Genomic DNA, 8,575 nt, shown 5'->3' with positions numbered 1-8,575 from the left:
CCCAGCAACAGCCCCGAAACCTGAAGGATCTGGAGTAGTCTGTATGGAGAAGTGGGCCAAAATCCCTGCTGCAGTGTGTGCAAACCTTGTCAAGAACTACAAGAAACGTATGATCTCTGTAATTGCAAACAAAGGTTTCTGTACCAAATATTAAGTTCTGCTTTTCTGATGTATCAAATACTCTGCAATAAAATGCAAATTAATTACTTAAAAATCATACAATGTGATTTTCTGGATTTTTGTTTTAGATTCTGTCACTCACAGTTGAAGAGTACCTATGATAAAAATGACAGACTTCTACATGCTTTGTAAGTGGGAAAGCCTGCAAAAGTGTATCAAATACTTGTTCTCCCCACTGTAGATTAAATCAGCATCGCAGGGCTGATTGAAGTGACCTATAATATCTGTCTTTGTGTAAAATACTGTCCTTTAGATAAAAATACTCCCAAAGTATTCCATCATTAACATCAAGAACTAAGAAAGCCTCAAAGCGCCATGTGCAATATGGAAAGGTTTCACTGTGTGCCTGACAATCCGCTCCCAATCTCAGTATCATTGGCATAGATCAATGGAGCTGGCCTCAGGCATAGACCTTAGCATCCAAACAATTGTTCCAGGAGCTCAAATACTTAAAAGAGCTGTCTCTGAGAAGAAAAAGACCTGTACACAAACACATGCAGCAGTAAACAAATGTTTTTTTCCTAGGTTATAGTGTTCTATTTCTTTTTGAGAAACTCTACATACTGTTAACACTACTGCAGCTCATTTAGTGTAAGGTACATTGTAAGGATCATCATTTCGGTCTGGTATATCTTTGTTCCAACACCAAAAGAGCCATGGCCTTTATCTTTCCACTATCTTGGGAGAGACATAAAAAATGTAAAGGTTAAATCCCATAAAAGATCTCTCCCATAGTCTATTGGTTTTATCCTATAGCCTATGGGTTCTATGCAATTGTACAAGGGGATTAAAAAACTGAGTGGAACTGGCTTCAGGATCAAGAGTTTAGTTTTTAAGGGCTATAGTGTAAGGGTTCTGTCCCATAGTCTAATCCTATAGTGTAAGGGTTCTATCCCATAATCTAATCCTATAGTATAAGGGTTTTATCCCATAGCATAGTCCTATAGTAAAGGTTTTTATCCCATAGTCTAATCCTATAGTGTAAGGGTTCTATCCCATAATCTAATCCTATAGTATAAGGGTTTTATCCCATAGCATAGTCCTATAGTAAAGGTTTTTATCCCATAGTCTAATCCTATAGTGTAAGGGTTCTATCCCATAATCTAATCCTATAGTATAAGGGTTTTATCCCATAGCATAGTCCTATAGTAAAGGTTTTTATCCTACAGTGTAAGGGCTCTATTCCACAGTGCAATCCTATAACAAAGGGTTTCATCCCATTGTCTAATCCTATAGTGTTCTATTTTATAATGCATAGATTTTCCATGTCCTGTCTGTCTTCATTTCAGTCTTAGTATTTGCATCTCTCTCTCTCTCTCTCTCACTCTAGAAGTAGTACTCTTCTTGAATAAATATTTCAATTTTATATTTTTTTCATAAATTAACACATGGCTGTCACTGTCCTCTTCCATTTTCAATGCTACAAACAGTAAGCACTGGAGACAGGTAGCCTAGAGGCCCTATCTTATAGCAATACCTAAAAAAAGAGAGCATTATAGCTTTTTTTTGAGGGATCATAACTAGGTAGCTAGTAATAAGATTGTTCTCTCTCATTCTCTACATGGTAATTTGTTTTTGTCTCAAATGGGGGGAAATAATCTCAGTAGATTGCATGATTGTACATCCATCTGATGTTCGAAGACAATTTGTAAAGGTTGATAAAGAAATGTCAGGACCTGATGCTGTCAGACATTTCTAACTTTGTCAGCATGTTCCTTAGAACTCTCCTGTTAGTTGTATTTGTTATGTAATTTATTTTGGGATTTATGATCATTTCAACCTATAAGTTGTAGGTAGCACAGAGGCCCTATCAGATTGACCAAAAATACAGATCATTTTATTATAACACTTCATCTGTTGTGGGAATTGATTAACTTATTATAGGAAATGAATAGATACAATCCATATTCATTACAAACAACAGTAGATATGTGTTATATTATGAAAAATATCGTGAAAATAACTACATTTAGGAAAATAGGGCATCTTGGAGACCATAACCCTAACGCCGTTTTACAAAATTAACTAATACTATATTTAAACTGTGTTTTCTCTAAATTAGGTTTAATGTTTGGTGCAGAACTTGTTATTATACACAATGTAAAGTGTGAATGAAAGTTCCCTTTTTAGTTGTTTTGTCCGATAATCATCCGTTTACATCCCAATAGGGCCTCTTTGAGACCTCTCTAAATTCTAACCCTAACTCTATTTCACAAAATGATCTAAAACAATATCTTAACTCTATTTTTCCAGGTGTATATTGATAGATGATTTAGAACATTCTATGACATAGCATGAGAAGTGTAAATGTAAACATCATTTTAATGTTCTCAGATAATCATACCTTCACAACCCCATAGGAGACCCCTAGGAGACCTCTCTTAACTCACACCATAAATGTCCCAATATTTACAAAGCAGACAATGCAGCAAACAACAATAGGTAACATTTCCAACCTGGTAACCTATTAACTAGACACTTATCTACAAGACATTACAGTATGAGTCAATATTACTGTGGAATTTTGATGTTATTGATCCTGCAGATTACCATTTAAATTGTTCAATTCATTCATATTGAACAACCCCTGACCTCTGTGAAAAATATGAAAGCTTAACAGTTTAGACTGGTGCATTGGATATGTCAACAGTGGGCTATGTCTGAAGAAATGTGTGAAGTGGCTAAGCTAAAACTCTGAAGGAGTTAACTCAATAATTCCACAGTAGAATTGTCTGATCTGGTTCCAACCTACAGATAACAGTGTGGAGTTGCTAGATTTAATCCTCCCAAAATGTTACCTATTGTTATTTTGGTATGGTTACATGTTTAGTGCAGTCACAAACAAGTCAAAATTGTATGGCGATTTTGACAATAATTTTATCGATTTTTGGCCTTATCTTGGCCTTAGATAAAGAACTACTTCAGCAAGTCCTTCAAAACTAGTTTCCAGGTGAAATATTCTAAGCAATAGTCTCAATTCCCAAGCTTTCATATTTTACACCGGGGTCAGGGGTCATTCCATAAGGATGAATTGAATGCTTTGTGGGTTAATTTTCAGGATCAATAACTAAATAATTCCACAGTAGAATTGTCTGATCTGGTTCCAACCTATAGATATTTGTGTGATGTCACTGGATTTTATACTCCCATATAACAAATTTGTTGATTTTTTACATTATCTTGGGTATTGAACAGGTTAAAGGTAAGCTACTTTTGCCATTACTTCCAAATGTTGCCAATTGTTGTTTTTGCAGCATTGCCAGTTTTTTCTAGTCAGGGTTATTTATGGTAATGGCCCTATTGGAATGACAAGACATGGTTCTAACAGCAATGAAGATATGTTTTTGTCCTCTCCACTTCAAATACCATCTCATAGAATGTTCTAAAATATCTATTAACATCAATTTAGTTATGCGAATTAGGGTTAGGTTAATAGAGTCAATGAGTTTTTGTATAATTGTATTACAGATTTCTAGTTTTAATGGTTTGTAGTTTACAGGGCATCATTACAAATAGACAGGAGAGATATGTAATCTTAATATTTTTTTCATATAAAGCTGTAATGGCACATTGACATGAGTGCAAAGAGGCCCTATAAATATTGAAGTAGCCGAGATGCCCTACCGAGTAGCCAAGATGCCCTACCAATGTAGCCGAGATGCTATATAGGTAGCCGAGATGCTCTGTTTCAGGTCGCCAAGATGCCATTACAGATATCTCTCTCTCTCCCCCTCTCTCTCTCTCCCTCCCTCCCTCCTTGACTGGGGCTTTGACAATGGCAGGGATTTAATTACAGACCAGACCATTACTGGTGTGAGCATGTCATTGGCCACTGCCACTCCAGAACACTTGATTGTACTGCTGCTCTTCACCAATAGTCCTCTCATCAATAAAATGCAAACAAACACATTGAAGTGCTGTTAGAGATTATGACTTAACCCTCTGTTCTGATAAAGACTTTACGTTTTCCCCCAGTGACAGTCAAACTAATTCATCTGCTAGTATACTCCGCATATTGCACTGAAGTGGGTCGGTAAGTGTTTTATAATAGTGAAATAATTTGGGAAGCCCCAAACGTTTTAGCTGGTAGCAAGTGTATTACATGAAACCAGGTAGTGTAGACTAAGAGATGGCATTGTTATTTTCTTCTGGGACTCAACTGGATTCCGACCAAACGTAATTACTGGAAAGTCCTCCAGAACTTGTTTTGTTACAAAACCAGATGTTGTTTGAACTGCAAACAAATTATTACCTCAGTGGATTATTGGGAACACACAGGTGTTGAAAAACTTTCTGTTTCAAACTTCAGAGGAGCTGTTTGAAAGTAAGTAAAATGAGTGGTTAATTTACTGATAAAAGCATGGAAATAGGAACATGATCAACTATGGGTCCCAAGAAGCAGTATTTTTGTCATTACAGCTCTCAGGGAAAAGACCACACTATACTTTGACATTTACGATTGCTTTTTCAAAGACTGTATTAAAAAAAGTGTATTAAAAGCACATTTATTTTCATTTTCAATATCATATTTTAAAACCTAAAAATGTTATTTTTTAAAACATAAATATTATTAAAACTGTACAACAATTGCATTAGCTTAGTAAAAATGTAAAACTATTTTTATTTTAATTATTTTAATCGTGATCCCCTGGGAGGGGTTCAAAGGGTACAACATAAAGAATTCTAGTAACTTAGCAGGTACATTTTAAGAACATGGACATTATGGAAAGAGGAGGGGGGCAGGGAGATGGTGCTGATCTCCTCCTGGATATTACTCAGGTCGCGTGAGTAATGGCTGCTTTTATGTCGTTATATCATACATATCTCCTTAGATTTAGAGGAGCTGGGGATGGAGTGAATGTCTAATGTAAAAGCACCCATTCAGCTCTCATATACATCCCTCCCCTTTACTCCCCGCCTTGATCAGCAGCCACGGGGTGGGTTGGAGCTTAGACGTAATGGGATCGCTCCACACTCGTTTGGACTGATGCTGCGTTCATAGACGGCGATAAATCAGCGATCACACTGTGAATAATTAGCCTATTACAGTACTGATACCCCAAAGGATGGGAAAGGAACAAATCCCTCCCACCACCTGAGGACCTGGATCTGAGAGGCACTGTGGGGAGGTTAAGGACAGAGAGTAGGAGAGAGTGAGGAGGGGAAAGAGAGGGTGAGAGAATGGGCTCAGAGCAACAGGTTCAAATGCGAGAAAAGAGCTTAACAGGTGCGCTGTCCTACAGAGACCCACCATTTCACAGGGTACAGTATTTCAAAACACTACCTTAGGGCAGATGTAGTTCAGAAGCACAGTAGTTCACATAACCCAATGTTTTACAGTACACTATGCTTTGTTACGATGGGGGGATGGGACATTTTCTCAGATAGTTTCTGACATGTTGTGTAAGGGCACCTTCACAGCTCTGCTATTCTCTCATTTTCATCACCACAGTAATTAACCTACAGTATGTGTTTGCTTGGCCTCCGGGGACTACTGTTCCTTTATTTGTGTGTCTAGTAGAAGGGAACACAATAAAAAGTGTTAAATGTTCAAATACTTAAACGTGACCTGCAGTTATTATGCTTATTTCTATTTTCTCAGGTAGCATCCTGCCTGAGATTTTGCCCTCATACTGTCAGTATAGCTGCAGGAGAAGGACAGACACAATTGCAGTATGCAGTACAGCAGGTCTCAGGTTATTGATACTGCAAACACACCCAGCACACCATTACCCCATGTACAAACTAATTACCTTTCATTAAGTGACTTGTATCCCATCATTGGAAATAGAAGACATCCCAGACGTAATGTAAATAGAAGATGTCCTCGCCTTTGTCTCGACTGAACAGTCAGTGACCTCAGACGGTTGGTCACTAGGGACAGAATTAGGGGCTACATATTTTCCTCCAAGATGAGTCAGTTGAGTCTTAGGGAGCTTGGTTTAATGGCTAAATTTACCAATTTCAATTGGAGGCTGCAGAATGGGTCCTGTCTTATTATCTGTGGATAACTAATTTAATCCTAAACTTGGGCCACAAAATCATTACTACGTTGCTGGAAAAAAATGGCCAACGGTTTTTAGTGGATCTTGGGAAATGCATGATATTGAGAAGAGCTGGAATTAATGACTCATGGCATGGCATTATAGAAGTGAGGTGGGGTGGAAACAAAGTTTCACAAAAGGCACAGTTTATCAGCAATGCAGAGAATTAATTGTTTCTTGTGACTGAACTCTTGTTCTAATCCTTGCTCTTGCGGCACACAATTCTTACATTCTCTATTCATACAATTCAATCAAAACAGAAGAAAATAAATGGAAAACTGCAATCATCCATGAAAGATTTTTGTCTAACAGAACACGGCATAAAAAAACGACATGGGTTCTACCACCTTTTTCATATCCTGAATAATGATAGTCGACAATGGCAGTCATTTCTAGCAACTCACAACTAAAGACAGCCACCTACTGGATTTAAGCCACAGTGCACTTTCCTTTTGTAAATGTGATTCAACTATGCAGTACATCTGTGTATCATTAATATTACAGTAGGATGCGTATTTAAATGTTACATGAGATTATATTACTGATCATCTCCCCCATGAAAGCAGGTTTGTAGAAGTAAAACAACTAGACAGTATAGAGGTGATTTCAGAACTAGGAGGAAGTGTGAGGTGAGGACTTTATCCTAGTTAGGTCACATGGTCATGTAAAAACCAAGGGGCCTTCAACACTGTCTGTTCTCATAATTTCATTACTATGGTAATGAGTCCAAGCTGGCCGTTCATTCATGGCTACCCAGAAGCATCGGTGTTGCCCTGAGGGGGGAACAGATTGGTTGTAAATCTAAAGCAGCAAGGCGGAGTTTAGTAATCCAGGGCCTATAAAGTGTTCTGGTAGAGACAACATATGGAGCCTTTAACCTTCAGACACAACCTGCCTCTCCATCCTGTCATCCCAATCATCCACAATGATATAAAGACAACTCATAGAGGACCCCTTAACCATTTTAACCAGCTCCTGTTCCTCAACAAAGGATATTCAGCTGCTGAATGCCTATATAGCTGTTAATGTGTAAAACAAACAGCATCTTTCCAAGGTTGCAGTGTACCTTAGGAGGCTGGGCTGGGGAGATCCTAATATACTGCTGGGGTTTTGTGGTTGAACGGCCATCAGCAACACTTCAGATGTCAGTGCATTGAGAGGCACCCAAAATGGCACACCAGTACCTGTTGAGTGCACTAACTTTCTACAGGGCCTGGGGACAAGGACACTAGTTAAGGATTGGGGTCATTTTGGACACACAACTGGTTCCAATCACTGATCTAAAGTCCTAATTTGAATTTGAGTAGAGTCTTTAGTCAGTACTCGGTCTGCACGATATATCGTTTCAGCATCGACACTGCGATGTACGCATCCGCAATAGTCACATGGCAGACCGTGTGATTTAGTAAGGTAATATATCAGTCTACAATATATATTAAAAAATAAATGGAAAACCAGCATTATATATGTCTGATATAAGGTAATTTACTCCGATTTATGGGTTAATAAATCCAGTTTATTATTATTATTTTTAACATGGAGTTCGTTGCTACACTTGGTTGACATGCAGACTCTGCTTGTGCGTGATGAAATGATGAGCGAGGAACAGGCAAAAAGACCGAAATTGAGAATTTGGTTGCAAAAGGAAATGCATCGTCAATTACATGGAAATATTTTGGCTACAGACAGGATGATGTTGACCAAAAACAGATAGTTTGTCGAGAGTACCTTGCAATTGTTGCCACAATTTGTTTCGATCATTTAAGGCAGCACCACAAATCTTAGTATGACGAGTGCAGAGCATCTCAATGCTGTCCAAAGCAAAAATCTATTTCGTATGCATTTGCCCGTATTACACCATACGAGAAAAACGGCAGAGAGAAATCACAGATTCAATAACATTTCACGTCGCCAAAGACATGGTACCAACACGGTTTTAAAAACATGATCCGGTCTTGATCCGGCTTGACAAGCCATCACGCAACTATTTTTCTCAAGTTGCCATCCCAGAGCTGTACGAGGAATGCAAGGCACAAGTTGAAAAAGAGACTTGTTGCCCAGCCGGACAACGGAGCCCTACATAAGTTTGACTGTACACTTTATTAATGAGGACTTCCACCTGAAAAGTCGCTGTTTGCAAATTGTATTTTCCCAGAGGATCATACATGTGAGAACATTGCAACAGGGATGAGAGAAGCTTTAGCTGATTGGGGCCTAGATGAGAGTTGTCTAGTCTGTAAAACAGCAGACAATGCAGAGAACATGGTGAAGGCTGCACCTGAACAAGTGGACCAGATTGCAGTGCTTTGGCCACAGTCATGCCCAATTGCGCATTCGGTTTTACTACTGTT

The sequence above is a fragment of the Esox lucius genome, chromosome 21 (assembly GCF_011004845.1).
Source record: "Esox lucius isolate fEsoLuc1 chromosome 21, fEsoLuc1.pri, whole genome shotgun sequence".
Taxonomy (NCBI): domain Eukaryota; kingdom Metazoa; phylum Chordata; class Actinopteri; order Esociformes; family Esocidae; genus Esox; species Esox lucius.
This window is presented reverse-complemented; position numbering follows the sequence as displayed.